Consider the following 21,780-nt stretch of genomic DNA (forward strand, 5'->3'; position numbering starts at 1 on the left):
CTGGGACAAACCGCAACCGATGATCCGCTCCGGGTAACTGACCCTCACGGGATAATCCACACCGGATAACCCCCAGCGATGCCCCTCAAACCGCTGGTGTCTCACCCCAAATTGGGAGGTTTTTTGCCTTTCCATAGTATGAAAATTGGGGTTTTTTTCTTTTCCAAAATATTCAACTTGGAGGTTTTTCGGCGCTTTTCCGCAACATAAAAATTGGTGATTTTTTGCTTTTAGTTTTGTGCATGAAAATGAGGACTTTTTTTTTTGCTTTCCGGCTGCACAAGGGAGCTTTCCGGCTGCACAAGGGAGCAAATCCAGGTGGATTTGGCTTTCCCGGGAGCTCCAAGTTGGGTATTTTTCCCCCAAAATTGTGATTTGTTTTTTGTTCCCCCACCCCCGGACCCACCCTTGCAGACCCTGATTCAGGGGTTTGGGGGTATTTTTATGCCACAGTGTCAGGTCCCGCTCTGGGCGTGCACAGCCCCGCAGGGGAAAGTCCCCATTGGGGGAACTGGCCCCAAATGAGGATGGGAAAAGGCGGTAAAGGCGAAGGGGAAAGGGGCAGCTTTTGAAAGCGCTTTTATATCTTCAATGAGAGGTATTGGGGGGGGGGGGGGGGGGGCAGCAGGTGGTGTCAATTCTTTACATCCTGTCTATAAACAGGGTTTCTTTGCATGTTAAAAACCTTATCTATCATAGACATTTACACTTACGTATCTATTTACACATACATATACATGTATTTAGGGAACACATTTATGTCTCACTTCCCCCCCCCCCCCCCCGTTTCCCACTTACTACATGCAATACCTATTCAGACTATATATCTGTTTAGACTTATGTATTTTGACACTTAAATATCTTTATAGACTTCTCTATTTACACTTACATATATTTACACCTGTGTCTTTATAGACTTAGATATCCGTTTACACTTGTATCTATTTAGACTTAGATATCTATTTACATTTATATATAACTTCTTATATCACATATAATATCTATTTAGACTTACTATGTAACAGGTAGTAAGTGTAGATAGCTCTATCCGTTCAGACTTTTTTCTATTTTAAATTCCTTCATATACAAAATATATCATCCTTTTTGCATTTTAAAGTCCTTTGTTTTTTAATTTATATGTACGCGAGTTATTTTTGTATTTTAAAACCCTATATACGTCTACTTAGAATTTTTTTATACGCTAAAATCCTTTATATAACATAGTAGATATAGGTTCTTATTTTGAAATTCTTTTATGTATATAAATGAATATTATTTTTCAATATACATAAAAATCAGAGATTTTTCTCTATTTCAACGCCTCACACACATATTTACAGTTTTAAATTTTTTTTTTAAACGCCCCCACCCCCCCCCATTAATTTTCAGGCATTTTTGGGCTGTGACCCCCTTTCGGGGGGGGGGGGGGGGACACGACACCCCCCCATAACCCCTCCATTCCCCACTCACCTGCTCCTCCACGGCATCATCACCCCCCCGGTGATGTTGGGGTGCCCCAAATGACATCATCACCCCCCCAGGCCCCCCAACCCCCCCTTTTTATTCAGCCCCAAAAAAGGCACAAAATGAGGGGAACGGCCCCAACCGGCAGCTCGTTACTTTAATAATGCCATTTACGGATGTACGCACGCACCCCCGCCAAAAAGGGGGGCTCTGCTAGATAGATAAAGGAGGGGTGGCCCCCCAAACGGTTGCAGCCCCCCCCAGCCCCTGTCCCGCAGGCTGCCAGACGGCCCCTTACCCTCAGCACGCCTAACGACCGGCAGGCAAACCTGGGCCGGGGGTCTCTCTTGAGCACCACGGGACGCTTACAGCGAGGCATCTGAAAAACAAAAATCCCAACTGGCATTTCAGCATATTAAAAAAACAGCACCGAAGGCAGCAGAGGAATTCGGTCAGGATAAGGGAGAGGGTAGCAGTCGAGCTAAAGGAGGGTGCCAGGCAAACGGGTCAGCTCGAAATACAACGCGGCCTTTAAAAGCTCGAGCGATTCGAACGCTTAAAATCAGCGTGAAGACTAATTGACGCGATTTTGAACACGTTCTTAGCAGAGAAGTAAACGCTCTCGCTGGTGCTGGAAAACGTCTCGTCCCTTCCTTACCGCACCGCTGCCGGGAGATAACCCCGTGAGGCTGCAGGACAAGGGCGCGCCGTAATCAGCATCTACGCTCATGGATCCACCGCCGCAGCTCCAGCCCTTGCGCTGCTGCTGCTGCTGCTGCTGCGCATGTTGCTTGCTTGGTCAATAAAGCTGAAAGTGAAGTGTAAAACTTGGAAGAGTAAAATGAAAAAGAAAGAACAAATCTCAGCAATTCATTTTATGCTAAAAAGGTGCGTGTACGTTTACATACGTACAAGACGACGACTTATACTATAAAAATATTTGATTTTCCTTTTGCGTTAATTGAAATCGCAGAGCTGTGAATTCATACCGTTAAATTATCTACCTCCAAAATACACAGCTATCGTTTGACCAGGGGTTTTGCGTGTGTGACATGACTAGGAGGGACGCCTGGCCAGCTGCGCCGAGACCGATGCTACCGAACTGCCGGGGAAACGCGCCATTGAAAGCGAGACAGAAATAAAGTACTTCAGAGCACTCTGTCAAAAGATCGGGAAAAAAACCCGTAACGTTCAGTTGCCTCTCTTTTTAAACGTTTAGAGCAACTACCCAACTGCTTAAGTACACCTAATAAATTATACGCTACAGCTGTTTGGCAGTTGCAGTTTAAACAATGCAAGTCAGTTTGGAAATTATACAATTTTAACTTTCTTTTTTAAATTTCATTTACGATAGAAAAATCAGTGAGATACGAGATCTCCCACATGGTTTTACATTTTTGGGGGCGGGGGGGAGGGGGGGGGCAGGCGGTGGGGAATATCAAATCCCCGGTGCTGCAATACATAAGGCTACCAAAAAGGATTGGCAGATTTGCTACTGCTGTTGGCTGTACCCAAGCATGCGGAGGAACGCGTTTTTACGGCATCTCGACTGTTACACCGGAGAACCAAAGACCAGCGATACATCGACTACTGGAAGGCGTGCTGCGCTTGGGTCTTTGCAAGGAAATCGACTTCCTACTTTTTTTTTTCCAGAGAGAGTGAAAAGTCTCGTTGCGGATGACTTCTACTGCCAAGTACATCACCTCTGAAGATCCATTCTGATGGGAAGTTCATAAAAGGCAACTCCTTTGAATGAGAAAGATTTCCATTCTGGAAAATCTCTTTCCAACTGAAGTCAAAATTACACACTGTAGGTCAAGGAAAAAGGACATCATAGAAGCAGTAAAACACATCAGGACTCTCTGTCGCTAGTTACGAGGCTGCCAACGCTCCTTGGGAAAGCCTGGAAAACGCACCGAAGCGACGCCGATTTGTCCCGTTTTGTCCACGTCTCTTCTTTGACCTTGACTGCTTTTAGCACCGATGCTAGTATCTCAGTAAGGTTTTCGAGTACTACTGTAAGGTATTTTAAACACTTACTGACTGAAAAAGCATAAAGCTTTTATCGTGAAAACCAAGTCTGTTTCTCCCGAACATCCAAACTCTTACAAACGGTTCCTTTCCTCTTCTAGGCCAACATTATTTTCACAGTACCCTTTAATAGTAAGCCCACAGAAACCGAAGACTGTGCTGTCAGGAAGAGAAAATAGACGGAGGGAAGCAAGCTTTGCATAGGCGTACCACGCTCCAGAACAGACCTTCTTTATTTTTAGTATTTGTGTTAAAATATTTCACGTTAAAAAATTATATAGAAGGAGAGTTGCCGCTTTCTTAATGTTAACTGTAAAGTCCATATCACAGGCGTACCTTGTACTTGCAGACCACTACGGATCCTTTCCGTCTGTCTCGTACTTTCACAGCAGAAGAAAGGGCGACCGCGGCGAAATGGTGGCCGTTGACATTCTGCTGGGGGGGGGGGTGGGGGGGACACCAAACAAACCCCCGCCCGCCCCCCCCCCCCAAAAAAAAAAAAACCATTTAGCACAAAGCTTCCTTTTCTGTGAAGACTACAACTGAGTGGAGGAGAAAGTATTTTGCATCATCTTTGGTACAGCTGTTGATACAGCCCACTAGAGCTTTTGCATGTTTTAGACAACCGTGCCTTTTTTTTTGGCTCATTGGCAGCTTTAGTTTCGCTAGAACTCGCTTTCCTAGAGACACGCAGGTGACAGACGCAGATACCTACATGCATTTTCTCAAGCCTAAGTATAGCCGCGATTTCCTCACCCTATACGTCCCAAGTTGAGTGTTTTTGTTAAAGAGTACAGCAACCCATCTGTCCTCGTGAACTCGCTGCAAAAGAGGAATCCTTTTTTCCAGGCCGTTTCTCCAAACGGTCAAGATCTTTTAAAACTGCAGTTGTTTTAAAACTAGCCATTTGGAACACATTGCCAAACAATGTTTGGCAGTAAGACTTTGATGTGTTTGACACACACAAATTTGGGGTAACTCGCTACTTGCTTCCTGTTGTTGTGGTGGTTGTTCTTCCTTCAGAAATTCTACTTGTAGCCAAGTTATTCGCTGCTGGTTCAAGCATTTACCTTCCAGGTATTACCAGCACATTTACACAGGCGAGGAACTAAATTGCTCTTCTAAAACTACCCGAGTGAAAATTACAGCCATGAAAGAGGAGTGACAGAGAAGGAAAGGAGAGGTCAGGCAGCAAGAGAGCTCTGCAGGCTGCCACCAGTCAACATCGCACTCTTAAAAAAAAAAAAAAAAAAAAGACAAGACAAACACAAAAAAACCCCACAAAAATCAACAACAAAACAAAACCTTGACGTTGTACCTGTTTTTTCTTTTGGAGCTCGTCCCTGTCTCAGCAGATTGTCTTGTCAGAGCATGAAGTGCAGATGATCTGTATCCCGACGACACCTGCACGCGATGAGCACGTGTTCAGAAATAGTCCAGATCTGTAAGACTGGTGTCATTTTTGTGGTTTTAAGAATCATAACTCATTTTATTGACCGATGCATTTGTGAGGAAACTAAGTAACTTTTCAACGTAGCCTCTCCTTGGGGAGAAAAGTGCGTTAGGGAGTGAAAAAAAATTTATGATTCAGAGCTCGCAACCATGACGGAGCAGCAGGGAAATTAATGAAAGTGAAGACCAACAGCAGCAACATTAAGCGACATTTGGCTTTAATTCTGATCACGTACTTAAGCGACTCTCCAAGTCTATACCTCGAGCCTATGAATGCCTAGCCCTTTTTTGGAAGGACAAACTTTTTCCCTTAAAAGTCCTAGATTGAAGACTCCACTGAACAGAATGTGGATTGAGCCACAGGACAACATGCCATCAACACTCTAATGAAAAAAAAATCAAGTAAAAATCAAGTTTAAACATCAGTTTCCATCGTGTTTCATTCATTACATTTCTAGCGGTACCTAGGTGCTCAAAAATTAACTATCCTGACACCACATGTTACTAAAAATTGAGTTATGCATAGAAAAATAAAAGGCTATTTCCAACCTGCCCGTAAAATCAGTATGAACAAACAGAAGAGAAACAGTCGACCCTAAAGAAGGTAACAGGCAGCTCTTAATTTATCGTAGATGAAAGTCCATCCTTTTACCTGAAAGGAAAACATTCGTAACTACCCAGGGACCGATTCAGGAACGAGGCACGCTCTGTTAACGGCAACTGTTCATCAGCTTTTCTGCACCGGCAGCAAATTTGCCTTTTCCCTGGGTTTGACATGGAGTAGCTGCAGCGTCCTTGAACTCGCCAATGTTTCTCCCCGCTCCCCCGGCCCCACACGTGCCATTACCTGAGCAGCAAGCGGCATCAACCACGCAGGATTTTCTTCACGTGACGCAGAAGGTGACGCTGGGAAAAGAGGAGGCACAAAACAAACCTGTTTGTCACACCCAGCCAACGGTGAAAACACAGGGAAGGATTCTGCCGTGCGGGGCCGGGCTGTGCACCCCGGGAGCTCCCGCCGGCCGGTTTCTCTCCCCTTTGCCGGGTACCGGGGAGACACCGCCGCCGCCTCGTGCTGCCGCCTGCCCCCCGGGAGAGCCGGGGAACCCCCACCTCACTTCAGCCCTCGGGAAGGGGACCGGGAGAGACCCTCCACGCAGAGAGAGGCACGCGGCCTGGATTTATTCCCCGAGGGAAGAGGCCGGGCTCCCCGCTGGCAGAAGGACAACTCGCCACCCTGCCGCTCGGAGCGCCTTGCTGGGGACAGCCCTGCCTGCGCCTGGCTGCTCTTCAGCCGTGCTGGGAGTGCAGTCCGGCCGACGGATGCTCCGGCAAATAGACACTGCAGCGAATCGCAGCTCCTGCTCGTTACAGCTGCAGGTAATTTTGCCTCCGGCTAAGACATGCCCCAGACAGCGGACACCCTGTCTCGTTCCAGCTCCTGCTTCCTACGGTTCTGGCTAACTGAAGCTCCCGCTCTGCACTGAAGCTCCTGTTGATTTCAGCTCCTTCTCCTTACAAGCTCCAGCTATTTGCAACAGCCTGGGCTTTTGACAAGGTCGTAAATCAATCGCTGTCAAAACTTGACTATTAGGATTAAATATCATAGGTGTACATTGTATAAATATTAATTAGTTTGTACGATTAGTTAGTTAATAACTATTCTAAGCAGTCGACAAGGAAGAGCTGGACTCGAAGAGGGCGTGCGGGGTCTGAAAAGCAGAGACCACCTCTTCCCCCCGGAGACCACCGCAAACGTTGAGTTTGGCCTGGTGCATGCCGGCCTCCCGCACTTCGGGGTCCAGCAGGACCAGACCCCCACCTCCGGGGGGGGCGGTCCACACACCTGCCCAGCCCCTGCTTTCCCCTGCAGCCCCAATGCCCTCCCACCCCCCCCCCCCCGCACAAACGGCCAAACCGGCTTCTGCTTTGGGCCCCCAAACCAGCTCACTTAGCGCCCACTTCTAAGCCCAAAAACCCAGCTGCTGCGCCTGTTCTCAAGTCCCAAAGATGCCCCCGGGGAGGGCAAGCGCTTGTGTGATGCTTCTGGCAGAAACGGGGCTGAAAGGTCTGATCCCGGTGCCGGGGGAGCAGAGCAGAGCTGGCTGGGACCAGCTTTTGCTCCTGGAACAACCCCAAGTCCCTGCTCCGAGGTCTTCCCCTTGGGGCCCTGGGGTGGACCTGTCCCTCCCCTTCAAACGCTCCAGGAGTTTCGGGGGCAGAAGGCCGTTTCTAAGCCCTCTCTCCAGCAGCTCCTCCCTCGACTCGGCCCGTGAAGCCCCCAGGCTCGCTGGGGCGGGCGGCCTCCATTGCCTACAGGCTGCCCGTCTGCCTGCAGGGAGGGCTGGGGGGTCCCCGGCCCCACGGGGCGACAGCGGGGACTCGCAGGGAGGGTCTGTTTGCACACAGCGCCTCCCCCCCCACCCCGCCGGCCCCACTGCGCGGCCCCCCTAGGGCACACAGACACGCCCCCCCCCCCCCCAGCCCCGCTCCCTAGATGCTCACAGCCCCTCCCCCGCCTGGAGCCCCCCCACCCCCCCTCCCCGAAGCCTGCAGGACCGCCCCCCCCGCCACAGCCCCACTCCTCGGCTCCACACTCACGCTGCCGCCGCCGCCTCGGTGCAGACCCCGCCGCGCGCCCCGTTGAAATACTCTCCGCAGCCAATCAGCGCGCGGCTCCGCCGGACCGCCCGCGCGGGGCACGCCGGGAGTTGTAGTCCCCGTCCCGGGAGTCCGCACGCGCACGGCGCCGCGTCCAACGCGGCTGCCTGTACATCGACACCCGTACAATGGAGGTGATCGTGCACGGACCCTGGTGCAACCCTTGTGCCCCCCATGCTCGCAGCCCCTCCCCGGTGTTTGCAAGCACCTCCCAGCCCCAGCACCCCCGGTGCTCACAGCACCCGACCACACCATTTTCTAGCCCCCTGGGAGCCCCAAGCCCCACTCTCAAGTCCCGCCAGGACCCACAGCCCCACTCCCCAGCCCCACTCCCCAGCCCCCCTAGGACACACAGCCCCCCAAGCCCAATCCCCGGCTCCCCCGGGACGCACAGCCCCCCCCCAGCCCCACTCCCCGGCTCCCCCGGGACGCACAGCCCGCACAGCCCCGCTCCTCGGCCCCCCCGGGATGCATAGCCCCCCCCAGCCCCGCTCCTCGGCCCCCCCGGGGGTCTGCAGCCTCCCCCCAGACCCACTCCCCAGATGCTCACAGCCTCTCCCTGGCCTGGCGCTCCGCCAGTCCCCCTCCCCGGAGCCTGCAGGTCTCCCCTCAGCCCGCCGTGCCCGCGGCCCCTCACACTCACTCACGCCGCCGCCGCCGCCGCCGCCGCCGCCGCCGCCGCCGCCGCCGCCGCCGCCGCCGCCGCCGCGTGGGTGCAGACCCCGCCGCGCGCCCCGTTGAAATAACCTCCGCAGCCAATCAGCGCGCAGCTCCTCCGGGCCGCCCGCGGGGGGCACGCCGGGAGTTGTAGTCCCCGCCCCGGAAGTACGCATGCGCACGGCGCCTTGCGCCGTGCGGGTGGCTGTGCAGGGACCCCCGCGCAACGGGGGGTCGGTGTGTGGAGACCCCCATGCAACGGGGGGGGCAGTGCAGGAGGACCCTTATGCAATTGGTTGGTGTGCAGGGGACCCTCGTGCAATGGCGGGCAGATGCGCGGGGACCCTTGTGCGATGGTGGCGATTGTGCAGGACCCTCGTGTGACAGTGGTGGTTAGTTTTCTTGGCAGTACGGGAGCAAAACAGCCGGTGTCTGAAACCACTGGGGTGTTTTGGCTGCTGCTGAGCAGCCTCGAGGCCGCCTCCGGTTCCCACGTGGCTCCCATGGTGTGCGTGGACCCTCCTGCAACGGGTGCAGGTGTGCAAGGAGGGCGATCCGGGGTAGGGGTCCCTCTCTGGAGGCACCCAGCTCGAGCTGGCACCTAAGAACTAATCGAGGAGTAATGAGGAACCTTCTCTCGCACCTGATGTTAACCAGCGGGATCCCAGGGTCAGACCCTGTTACGGTGATCGGACCCTGGGGAGGTGGCAGAGGGTGCTCTGGACAAGTTGGGGGGGTTCCCTGGGGAGGAGGGGAGCCCCCACCCCCCCGACTGTGGGCACTCCCCCAAGGAGCAGAGCATGGTGCAAGACTTTAGGGGGGATGAGGGCCAACAGGACCCCGAGATGGCGGTGCCAGCTCTTCCCAGCGTCTCCCCAGGCACCTGCTGTGCTGAGGTGGGGGGTGTGTGTGTCTCAGGGCTGGGGGTGACCGTGGGGTCCAGGAGGGACCCTGGGAGTGGGGTAGGGGGACATTGGGGGACAGAGGTGTTTCTCGGGAGATTGGGGACACCATGTGGGGGGTTGAGACTGGGAGGGATGACCCTGAGGAGGTGGGGGGCACCGCGGGGAGAAGGGATCCCACCCCCCACACCTGCAGCCACCCCCAGGGGCAGCTGGGACCCCGACCCACTGGGGGACCAGGATGGGAACGATGGGGACTCACTCATGGATACTGCACAGGTAATAAAACAGTTCATGCTGCACCCTGTTGCAGGGTCTCTGGGGTGCCCTGGGCGCCGACTCCCCACCACAGCCAGCCCTTCCTGGGGGTCTCCAGGCTGCCGGGCTCCTCTGGCCCCCAGCTGGCGGGAGCTGTGTCCTCCCAGCCGCTGGCCACGCAATGGCAGCAGCGACCCACGGCCACGCAGAGACAGGGCCGGGGACAGGGCCGGGGGATGTCTGCGCTCCACCTGGGTCTGCAGGGCTCGGGCAGGGGGGACCCGGCATCCTGCAGCTGCGCTCCCACCCTGGGGACCCCAAACACCCCTGGGGCAGACGGTGTCCCCAGCGTGTCCACCTGACGGGGGGTGGCCTGTGCCCCTGCACACCCGTGTGCGTGGCGGGGGGGACGCGGGATGTGCCGCTGTCCCTGTCGCTGCTGGCAACCGGCATGGGGGGAAGGTGACAGTGAGGGTCCCCGCCAGTGGCCCGGAGCTCGTCACCGCTGGGGGGACGGGGGACAAGCAGGGCCAGCACCAAGGAGCGACGGCAGCACAGCCCACTCTCTGGGGGTCCCCGCCCCCTGTCCCCAGGGGTCCTCTCCGTCCCCGTGTTTTATTGGGGGAACACAGAGCCCAACGACCAGCCGCGGGGACAGGGGACGGGGAGCTGCCCCAGGGATGGGGACAGCACCGGGACACGCCGACACTCTTGGGGGTGCTGGCATGCGGGGGTGGGGGGGGTGGGGTACCCTAACTGTTGCCGCCCGGGATGACGAATGCACCGGCATGGGGACGGCGCAGGGAGGGGCCAGAGCCGGCGCGCGACCGCCGGGCTGCAGGACCACGCTTCGGCTTCGGGGCGGCAGCAGCGAAGGCGGCGGCGGCGCGGCTGCGCACCTGTGCGGTGCCGGCGCTGCAGTACCGCGATTCGGCCACGGGGCGGCAGCAGCGAGCAGCCGCCGGGCGGCGCGGGGGCGCGGGCGGCGCCGGCGCCGCAGTTCCGCGCTTTGCGCGCCCAGCGCCCGCCGGCACCGCGCACGTGGGGCAGCAGCGGCGTTTCCTTACCGGGACGAAGCAACGAACGCGGCGGCATCACCCCGCAGGCACCACGGTACGGCATTGCCGGTACCGGCGGACGGCAGCGCGGAGAAGGGGGGCGCCACCGCGCATGCGCGGCTCAAGGGCTGCAGTACCGAATTCTAGTCGCCTGGTGGCAGCAGCGAGCAAAGCAAAACCGCGCCACTGCGCATGCGCGGCTCAAGAGCTGCAGTACCGAATTCTGGTCGCTCGGTGGCAGCAGCGAGCGAAGAAAAGCGTGTCACCGCGCATGCGCGGCACCGAACCTGCAGTGCCGAATTCTGGTCGCTCGGTGGCAGCAGCGAGCAAAGAAAAGCGCCCCACCGCGCATGCGCGGGTCAAGAGCTGCAGTACCGAATTCTGGTCGCTCGGTGGCAGCAGCGAGCAAAGAAAGGCGCGTCACCGCGCATGCGCGGCTCCCGACCTGCAGTGCCGAATTCTGGTCGCTCGGTGGCAGCAGCGAGCAAAGAAAGGCGCCCCACCGCGCATGCGCCGCCCCCGCCCTGCAGTGCCGAATTCTGGTCGCTCGGTGCCAGCAGCGAGTAAAGAAAAGCGCCCCACCGCGCATGCGCGGCCCTCGGCCTGCAGTGCCCACTTTTGGTCGCTCGGTGGCAGCAGCGAGGGCAGCAACGCGCCCCACCGCGCATGCGCGGCTCAAGAGCTGCAGTACCCAATTCCGGCCGCCGGGTGCCACCGTCGCCTCACCGACCCCTTCCCGATCTCTCCGCCCAGTTTGGACCACCGAAAGACGGTAACTGCTTACTGGGGGTACTGGGCTTAGATTTCCCTGCCCTTTTCCCACTCGCGGCCCGGGCACTAATCTTCATCGCCTCTGTACCAAAAAAAGCACCCGGTGGCCCCAGCATTTCAGTCCTTTCCCTCTGGCCGCTTTACAAGGCCCGTGGTTGTTTCCGTCCGTGCCCCCCAGCCCATTACCTGGGGACGAGAAGCAGCACGGGGAACCTGTGGAACAGGTTTCTTTCTAACCCGGAGGAAGCCCCAGGGATCGCCGTCTCGGACTGCAGGTGACATCGGGGTTGTGGGAGTGACAGCAGCGACTCAACAGATGCTGGAGAGAGATTTAAAAAAAATAAGGCCACACGGGTGGCACCCTGAAAGCAGGGGAGGGGCAGCTACGTCCATCAGGAAACCGCGCTTCTGAGCGGACCAGGTGCGAGTGGCTGATCTGCAAACGAGCGATACGCTGGTGGTCCTGGGGCTGTGTTGCGGTGTTTGCACCTTTCCTCACCTCTGTGCTATCAGCACTCCGCTCTCCTCATCCTGCACACACACAAGGCTTGCCACGCAAGGCTTGTCACTTGGAGGAGAGACACTGCACGACGTCACTTACCACCCTGCCCTCCAGCGTGCAAAGTAATTAGAAATGAAGCAGGGAAAGCCAAGAGGCCTGCTGGTGTATTAGGCGTCCTCAGCAGATGACCGTAGAGCCGGCAGGTTCCATCCTTGCTCTGTACAGGGCGCGTAGCTCTGCACTCCTTGCCGCTCCTGCCAGCAAGCGTCACGGTTGCACTTTGCTGCCTGCAACACGCAGCACCTAGTAGGCTGGAGGGGCTGTTCTGCCAACGTGACAGGGGAGCAGCTCGGTTCCTTTAGCTGCCTAATTTGCCTCCTTGAAACAATCACTTCAACACTTGGTTTCTTTATTTTAGACCCCTCTGCATATCTCCTGGCCCGCGAGCCATTTTCAGCTAGCCACGCAGCTAAGTACGGTGCTGGTAGAAACCCAGCTGCCATCTCGCTCCGATGTCAAAAGGCTTTTGTAACTTGAACCCCCGATTGTTTTGCCATCGAGACTGCAAGGCGAGGAATATGCCTCTACCTGAACAAGCAAGACACCTGCCAAATAGCTGAGCTGTGCGCAGTGATAGGTGGCTGCCTGTGTCCGACACCTTTTTCTGCTAAAACCAGAGCACGCTTCCCTTGTGAAGAGCCATCGGCAGTACAGAACGTACCTGAGCTCTCCTTGCACCGGCTCCCCAGAGAACGGCGTCTCAGTTCGACTGAAGCGTGCAGCAGCCTGTCGTCATCGCAGCCCCTCACCCTCGAGCGAGTGGCTGCCTGTAGCAGCGGCAGAACCGCTGCTGCGCAGAGGGGAAAGGAATGGCTTGGCGTCAAGCTCTGCGGGCTGCCTGTGGCCCCTGCGGAGCCGACGACCTCGGCAGCCCATACAAAGGGCGAAGCTAACCACCTGAGAAGGAGGCAGAGGGTGTAGCAGTTTCTGCCACAACCATACTTCCCAGCCTGCTGCTGGAGCACAAGGCACTTGAAAGCAGCAGGAAAGAACAAGGATGGCCTAGCAAGATGGCAGGAATAACACGGACAGCCTAAAGCATTTAGCCAGGCAGGGCTTACAACTAACCTTGAGTCAGGGTTTAATCCCAGCCGGCAACTAAGCACCACACAACCACTCACTTGCTCCCCCCTCAGTGGGATGGGGTAGAGAATTGGAAGGGCAAAAGTGAAAAAACTCCACTTGTAAGGAAAAGGGGCGGGGGGAAACCAACAGAGAGAAAAACCCAAGACAGACAAGCGGTACAAATGAAAACAATTGCTCGCCACCAACCGACCGATGCCCAGCCAGCCGCAGCCCAGCAGCGGCCCCCCTGCCAACCTCCCCCCGAGTTTTATTACATGACATCATACGGTCTGGAATATCCCTTGGGTCAGGTGGGGTCAGCTGTCCCAGCGGTGCCCCCTCCCAAACCCTCGCGCACCCCTAGCCTGCTCGCTCAGCAGGAACTAACGCAGCCCTGCGTCATCAACGCCCTTTTCAGCACAAACCCAAAACGCAGGAGGAGGGAGAGTGGGGTGGGAGTGGGGTGCAGGGGAGCGGGAGGGGGGTGCCACAGTTTGAACGGGGGGCAACGGGCAGGTTGGCGGGGTAGGCAGCACCCCAGGGGTCCGGGGCAGAGGGGTTACGGGGAGGCAGTGCGGAACACGGGGGGGTGGGGAGGAGGGAGAGGAGAGAGGAGGGCAGTGCGGGCACGAGGCAGGAGGGCAGGGGATACGGGGGGCGCGTCACGGGGAAAACCTCGCACGGGGGAAAAACCTTGCATGGGAAAGGGGGGGCGGACACTGGGAGGGGCGTGTGTGGGTAGAGACATGCGTGGGGGGACATGCGTGGGGCTGACCTACGCCAGGGGGTCCACCCAGGACCACCCACAGCAGATAACTCACCTGGGATAATCCGCAACAGATAATCCGTTCCCGATAACTGACCCTCACTGGATAACCCACACTGGATAACCACGAGCGATGCCCCTCAAATGGCTGGTGTTTCACCCCAAATCTTCCCCAAATTGGGGGGTTTTTTGCTTTTCTATAATATAAAAATTGGGTTTTTTTCCTTTTCCAAAACATTCCTTTTGGAAGTTTTTCAATGCTTTTTCACAACAAAAGTTGGTGATTTTTGCTTTTGGTTTTATGCGTGAAAATGGGGTTTTTTTTTTTGCTTTCCGGCTGCCCAAATCCAGGTGGATTTGGCTTTCCCAGGAGCTCCAAGTTGGGTATTTTTCCCCCTATATATATATATATATATTTTTTTAGTGAATCTATTTATGTTTCACTTATACCCCCCTATTTCCCACTTATTATATATAATACCTGTTCAGACTATGTATCCGTTGACTTATATATTTTGACACTGAATGTCTTTATAGACTTCTCTATTTACACTTACATATATTTACACCTCTATCTTTATAGACTTAGGTATCTATTTAGGCTTAGATATCTATTTACACTTATATATAATCTCTTAGATCACATATAATATCTATTTAGACTCTCTATGTAACACGTAGTAAGTGTAGATAGCGATATCTATTCAGACTTTTTTCTATTTTAAATTCCTTCATACATAAAATATATCATCCTTTTTGCATTTGAAAGTCCTTTATTTTTTAATTTATATGTACGCGAGTTATTTCTGTATTTTAAAACCCTATACACGTCTTTCGAATTTTTGTATACTCTAAAATAATACTCTAAAATAATACTCTAATATAATATGGCAGATATAGGTTCTTATTTTGAAATCCTTCTATACATATAAATGAATATTATTTTTCAATATATATAACAATGAGAGATTTTTCTCTATTTCAAGGCCTCACAGATATATTTACAGTTTTTAAAATTTTTTGAACCCTCCCCCCCCCGTGAATTTTCAGGCATTTTTGGGCCGTGACCCCCTTCCTGGGGGACCCGCCCCATGTCCCCCCCATTCCCCACTCACCTGCTCCTCCACAGCATCATCACCCGCCCGGTGATGTTGGGGTGCCCCAAATGACATCATCACCCTCCCAGGCCCCCCAACCCCCCTTTTTATTCAGCCCCAAAAAAGGCACAAAGTGAGGCACAAAAAGGCACAAAAGGCACAAAAAAAGGCACAAACCGGCCACACATGACAGAAGACACAGATGTTGCCCTGAGGAAGGAGAGACACTTATTTTAGCGGTACAAGGAGGGAATTCACATGGTTCGTCCCCCACCCAAACCCCCCCCCCCAGGCTTCACCTTGAGCTCCTGGCCGAGGTTATGGAGATGTCGCCGCTCCATCTCCAGGCCATGGAGCTGTTCCTCCTGCTGCCCCAGCCGCTGCTCCTGGGCAGCTGCCCGCGCCCACAGCTTGGCCGCCTGTGCTGCCTGCCGCTGCACCGTCTCCTCCGCCAGCTTCAGCTGCGCCTGCCAGGAGGGAAACAGCAGCAGTTGCAGTGGGAGAGGTAAAAAACAGCCCCAGCAGGGGGGGAAACCAGCCCCGGATGTAGCGTGGGGCAAAAACTGAACCTGGTGAGGGGGAAAAAATGAGCCCCTGTAATGGCAGGGGGAGAAAAGCAACCCCACCAGGGTGGAAAATCAGCCTTGATGGGGGAGAAAACCAGCCCTGGTTGAAGGGGCAGGGGCAAAAAACAGCCCTGGCAGGGTGGAACACCCCAAAGCCCCGGGGGGGGCTCATGGGGGACCCCAAAAGTCAAGGGGGAATAGCAGCAGTGGGGAGTGAAATTAATGGGCAGAAGAACATAGAGTGTGTCCCCAAAACTGGGAGGTCCCCAAAACCCCAGGGACCCCAAAAACCAAGGGGAAGCAGTTGGGGAAGAGGAGCAAAAACGGGAAGGGAGGAATAAAATCAACGTGGGGAAGAGATGGGGGGAATCCTTGAAACTTGGAGCAACACCAAAACCCCAGGGGGGTCCCCAAAACCCCAGGGGGGGTCGCTGCCCCCTGAGGGAAACCAGAAAGCCAAAGAGAAGCAGTGGGATGGAGGAGTGGCAACGGGGCAGCGTGGAGCATGAAATCAAGGGGGGAGGAAGTGGTCAGGGTCCCCCAAAACTGGAGGGGGAGGAGGGGGCGGCAAAACCCCAGGGGTGTCCCCCAAAAACCTGGAGGGCATCACTGACCCATGGCGGGACCCCCAAAATTCAAGGGAAAGCAGCAGGAGGCAGGAGCAGGAATGGGGCAGTAGGGGGTAAAATCAAGGAGGAGGGGAGATGGAGGGGTCGCCAAAACCTTGGGGATCAGGAGGGGATGCCAAAATCCAAGCAGAAGCAGTGGGAAGGACAAGTGGAAATGAGGCGGGGAGAAAGAAATCCATGGGGAATCCCCCAAAATCTGGGGGGGCTCAACATACTCCAGGGGCCCCCAAAATGCCCCCGTCAGGACCCAAACAGTCGGGGGGGGGGGGGGGGCCTTGAAACAGGTAACAGAGATTTAGGGGCCACTGGTGGGAAGGGGGGTCTCCCTGGAAGTGAGGGGATCCCAAAATGGCCCCAGGGTGGCTCAAAATGGCGAAGGGAGAAGCTCCTGGGGAGGCCCTGAAATCGCTCCTGGGGGGCTGTGAAACCCCCCGGGGGGTCCAAGCTTAGAGGGGAGCCCCAAACCTGGCAGGGGGCAGGGCTTAGACCCAGGAGGCGGGCTCTAGACCTGAAAGGGGTGTGGCTAGAGCCAGCCCCCCTCCCCAAGCCAGCTTGTGGGGAGGATCTCCGGGTCCTGTTTAGGGTTGAGGGGGTAAAAATCTTAGGCGGGGGAGGGACTGGGGGGTATGGGGGAGGGACTGGAGGAACGCAGGCATTCAGGGGGGATGAGCGGGGGTGGGGGAGCAGTACCTCTTGTAGTAGGTATCAGTGCGCCCACACGAGGTCCCAGATTTCCATACCACCTTCTGCCACTTCCAGCCCGGTCCCAGGACAGGGCAGTCCTGCCAGCCCTCTGCCACGCTGCCCGGGGGAGCTACTGCGGAGGGGATGAGCAGCTCCCCAAAACCCCCCAAAACACCTACTCCCGCCCACCCAAAGCTACTGCGAGGGACGCAGGCAGCGCCCGAAGCCACACCGCCTGCCCGCAGGCCCGCCCCGAGCACCCCCAGCCACGCCCCCACCTCGTAACCCCGCCCCAAACACCCAAAGTCACGCCCCCCCACCCCAAGGACCCGTACTCCCGCTCCACGCAGGTGGCGCTGAAGCCCTGCCCCCTTTCCCCACACCACGCCCCCAAGCTCCGCCAGGCGCGCGGCCAGCGCGGCTCCTCCTCCCCACCAGTCCCCCACAAAATACTGCCCCTCCGCCACGCCAACCCCCGCCAACTGCCCGCACCCACATGGATTCCCCCAGCCGCCCCGGTCACGCGTGAACTTCACCTCCCCCTCACTAACTACCCTCTCCCCCCCCAATCCACCCCCAAACTGCCCCTTTCCCCTCACAAACACCACCCCCCCCACCCAACTGCCCCTTCCCTCACACACATGGACTCTTAAACAGCCCCCTCGCCCCTCGGACACCCCCAAACTGTCCCTCCCTCACACGAACACCCTCCACAAACTGCCCCTGACCCACAAAAACACCCCGCCCAGGGGCCTGCATCCTGCCCCAGGCCCACTCCCCGGCCCCCTAATGCACACAGCTCCCCCCGACCCCACTGCCCAGCCCCTCTAGGGCACACAGCCCTCACGCCCCCCCAGCCCCACTCCCCAGATGCTCACAGCCCCTCCCCTGCCTGGAGCCCCCCAGTACCGCTCCCCGGGGCCTGCAGGACCGCCCCCCGCCCCACTGAAATACCCTCCGCAGCCAATCACTTCGTGGGGCGGGGAGCGAGAGAGCGGCTCTGCGGTGTGAAGCTCCCTGCCGAGTTCAACCACAACCGTCAGTTCCCCCTGCACCGATTTCCGTGAATGCAGTTTCTGAGGCTTTAAACTGACGTCGAAGTGAGGCCCAGCAGCGGCCCCCCGGCCAACCTCCCCCCGAGTTTTACTACATGACGTCATACGGTCTGGAACATCCCCTGGGTCAGGTGGGCTCAGCTCTCCCAGCGGTGCCCCCTCCCAAACCCCCGCGCACCCCCGGGCTGCTCGCCGGCAGGGCGGGGCGAGGAGCAGAACAGCCCCCGGCGCTGCGCAGGCGCTGCTCAGCAGGAACTGACGGAGCCCTGCGTCATCAACGCCCTTTGCAGCACAAACCCAAAACGCAGGAGGAGGGAGAGCGGGGCGGGAGTGGGGTGCAGGGGAAAGCCTCGCGGGGGAGAGGGGGGCAGGCGTGGGGAGCGGCATGCTCGGGGGTGACCTACGCCGGGGGCTCCACCCGGGACAATGCACACAGATAACTCACCTGGGACAAACCGCAACCGATGATCCGCTCCGGGTAACTGACCCTCACGGGATAATCCACACCGGATAACCCCCAGCGATGCCCCTCAAACCGCTGGTGTCTCACCCCAAATTGGGAGGTTTTTTGCCTTTCCATAGTATGAAAATTGGGGTTTTTTTCTTTTCCAAAATATTCAACTTGGAGGTTTTTCGGCGCTTTTCCGCAACATAAAAATTGGTGATTTTTTGCTTTTAGTTTTGTGCATGAAAATGAGGACTTTTTTTTTTGCTTTCCGGCTGCACAAGGGAGCTTTCCGGCTGCACAAGGGAGCAAATCCAGGTGGATTTGGCTTTCCCGGGAGCTCCAAGTTGGGTATTTTTCCCCCAAAATTGTGATTTGTTTTTTGTTCCCCCACCCCCGGACCCACCCTTGCAGACCCTGATTCAGGGGTTTGGGGGTATTTTTATGCCACAGTGTCAGGTCCCGCTCTGGGCGTGCACAGCCCCGCAGGGGAAAGTCCCCATTGGGGGAACTGGCCCCAAATCAGGATGGGAAAAGGCGGTAAAGGCGAAGGGGAAAGGGGCAGCTTTTGAAAGCGCTTTTATATCTTCAATGAGAGGTATTGGGGGGGGGGGGGGGGGGGCAGCAGGTGGTGTCAATTCTTTACATCCTTTCTATAAACAGGGTTTCTTTGCATGTTAAAAACCTTATCTATCATAGACATTTACACTTACGTATCTATTTACACATACATATACATGTATTTAGGGAACACATTTATGTCTCACTTCCCCCCCCCCCCCCCCCCCCCCCGTTTCCCACTTACTACATGCAATACCTATTCAGACTATATATCTGTTTAGACTTATGTATTTTGACACTTAAATATCTTTATAGACTTCTCTATTTACACTTACATATATTTACACCTGTGTCTTTATAGACTTAGATATCCGTTTACACTTGTATCTATTTAGACTTAGATATCTATTTACATTTATATATAACTTCTTATATCACATATAATATCTATTTAGACTTACTATGTAACAGGTAGTAAGTGTAGATAGCTCTATCCGTTCAGACTTTTTTCTATTTTAAATTCCTTCATATACAAAATATATCATCCTTTTTGCATTTGAAAGTCCTTTGTTTTTTAATTTATATGTACGCGAGTTATTTTTGTATTTTAAAACCCTATATACGTCTACTTAGAATTTTTTTATACGCTAAAATCCTTTATATAACATAGTAGATATAGGTTCTTATTTTGAAATTCTTTTATGTATATAAATGAATATTATTTTTCAATATACATAAAAATCAGAGATTTTTCTCTATTTCAACGCCTCACACACATATTTACAGTTTTAAATTTTTTTTTTAAACGCCCCCACCCCCCCCCATTAATTTTCAGGCATTTTTGGGCTGTGACCCCCTTTCGGGGGGGGGGGACACACGACACCCCCCCATAACCCCTCCATTCCCCACTCACCTGCTCCTCCACGGCATCATCACCCCCCCGGTGATGTTGGGGTGCCCCAAATGACATCATCACCCCCCCAGGCCCCCCAACCCCCCCTTTTTATTCAGCCCCAAAAAAGGCACAAAATGAGGGGAACGGCCCCAACCGGCAGCTCGTTACTTTAATAATGCCATTTACGGATGTACGCACGCACCCCCGCCAAAAAGGGGGGCTCTGCTAGATAGATAAAGGAGGGGTGGCCCCCCAAACGGTTGCAGCCCCCCCCAGCCCCTGTCCCGCAGGCTGCCAGACGGCCCCTTACCCTCAGCACGCCTAACGACCGGCAGGCAAACCTGGGCCGGGGGTCTCTCTTGAGCACCACGGGACGCTTACAGCGAGGCATCTGAAAAACAAAAATCCCAACTGGCATTTCAGCATATTAAAAAAACAGCACCGAAGGCAGCAGAGGAATTTGGTCAGGATAAGGGAGAGGGTAGCAGTCGAGCTAAAGGAGGGTGCCGGGCAAACGGGTCAGCTCGAAATACAACACGGCCTTTAAAAGCTCGAGCGATTCGAACGCTTAAAATCAGCGTGAAGACTAATTGACGCGATTTTGAACACGTTCTTAGCAGAGAAGTAAACGCTCTCGCTGGTGCTGGAAAACGTCTCGTCCCTTCCTTACCGCACCGCTGCCGGGAGATAACCCCGTGAGGCTGCAGGACAAGGGCGCGCCGTAATCAGCATCTACGCTCACGGATCCACCACCACAGCTCCAGCCCTTGCGCTGCTGCTGCTGCTGCTGCTGCGCATCTTGCTTGCTTGGTCAATAAAGCTGAAAGTGAAGTGTAAAACTTGGAAGAGTAAAATGAAAAAGAAAGAACAAATCTCAGCAATTCATTTTATGCTAAAAAGGTGCGTGTACGTTTACATGCGTACAAGAAGACGACTTATACTATAAAAATATTTGATTTTCCTTTTGCGTTAATTGAAATCGCAGAGCTGTGAATTCATACCGTTAAATTATCTACCTCCAAAATACACAGCTATCGTTTGACCAGGGGTTTTGCGTGTGTGACATGACTAGGAGGGACGCCTGGCCAGCTGCGCCGAGACCGATGCTACCGAACTGCCGGGGAAACGCGCCATTGAAAGCGAGACAGAAATAAAGTACTTCAGAGCACTCTGTCAAAAGATCGGGAAAAAAACCCGTAACGTTCAGTTGCCTCTCTTTTTAAATGTTTAGAGCAACTACCCAACTGCTTAAGTACACCTAATAAATTATACGCTACAGCTGTTTGGCAGTTGCAGTTTAAACAATGCAAGTCAGTTTGGAAATTATACAATTTTAACTTTCTTTTTTAAATTTCATTTACGATAGAAAAATCAGTGAGATACGAGATCTCCCACATGGTTTTACATTTTTGGGGGCGGGGGGGAGGGGGGGGGCAGGCGGTGGGGAATATCAAATCCCCGGTGCTGCAATACATAAGGCTACCAAAAAGGATTGGCAGATTTGCTACTGCTGTTGGCTGTACCCAAGCATGCGGAGGAACGCGTTTTTACGGCATCTCGACTGTTACAGCGGAGAACCAAAGACCAGCGATACATCGACTACTGGAAGGCGTGCTGCGCTTGGGTCTTTGCAAGGAAATCGACTTCCTACTTTTTTTTTTCCAGAGAGAGTGAAAAGTCTCGTTGCGGATGACTTCTACTGCCAAGTACATCACCTCTGAAGATCCATTCTGATGGGAAGTTCATAAAAGGCAACTCCTTTGAATGAGAAAGATTTCCATTCTGGAAAATCTCTTTCCAACTGAAGTCAAAATTACACACTGTAGGTCAAGGAAAAAGGACATCATAGAAGCAGTAAAACACATCAGGACTCTCTGTCGCTAGTTACGAGGCTGCCAACGCTCCTTGGGAAAGCCTGGAAAACGCACCGAAGCGACGCTGATTTGTCCCGTTTTGTCCACGTCTCTTCTTTGACCTTGACTGCTTTTAGCACAGATGCTAGTATCTCAGTAAGGTTTTCGAGTACTACTGTAAGGTATTTTAAACACTTACTGACTGAAAAAGCATAAAGCTTTTATCGTGAAAACCAAGTCTGTTTCTCCCGAACATCCAAACTCTTACAAACGGTTCCTTTCCTCTTCTAGTCCAACATTATTTTCACAGTACCCTTTAATAGTAAGCCCACAGAAACCGAAGACTGT

General features: G+C 54.5%; 1 long non-coding RNA gene across 1 annotated transcript; it reads right to left on the reverse strand.

Moving 5' to 3' along the window:
- Positions 1 to 1,675: 1,675 nt before the first annotated feature.
- Positions 1,676 to 20,832, reverse strand: LOC142076751 (uncharacterized). The gene is made up of 3 exons (XR_012671309.1): positions 20,250 to 20,832; positions 19,890 to 19,970; positions 1,676 to 1,843 (listed from the first exon to the last, which is right to left on the reverse strand). It is a non-coding gene; the product is annotated as an uncharacterized LOC142076751 (long non-coding RNA).
- Between the last annotated feature and the right edge of the window lie 948 nt (positions 20,833 to 21,780).

Source organism: Calonectris borealis, unplaced genomic scaffold (genome assembly GCF_964195595.1).
Source record: "Calonectris borealis unplaced genomic scaffold, bCalBor7.hap1.2 HAP1_SCAFFOLD_110, whole genome shotgun sequence".
Classification (NCBI taxonomy): Eukaryota; Metazoa; Chordata; class Aves; order Procellariiformes; family Procellariidae; genus Calonectris; species Calonectris borealis.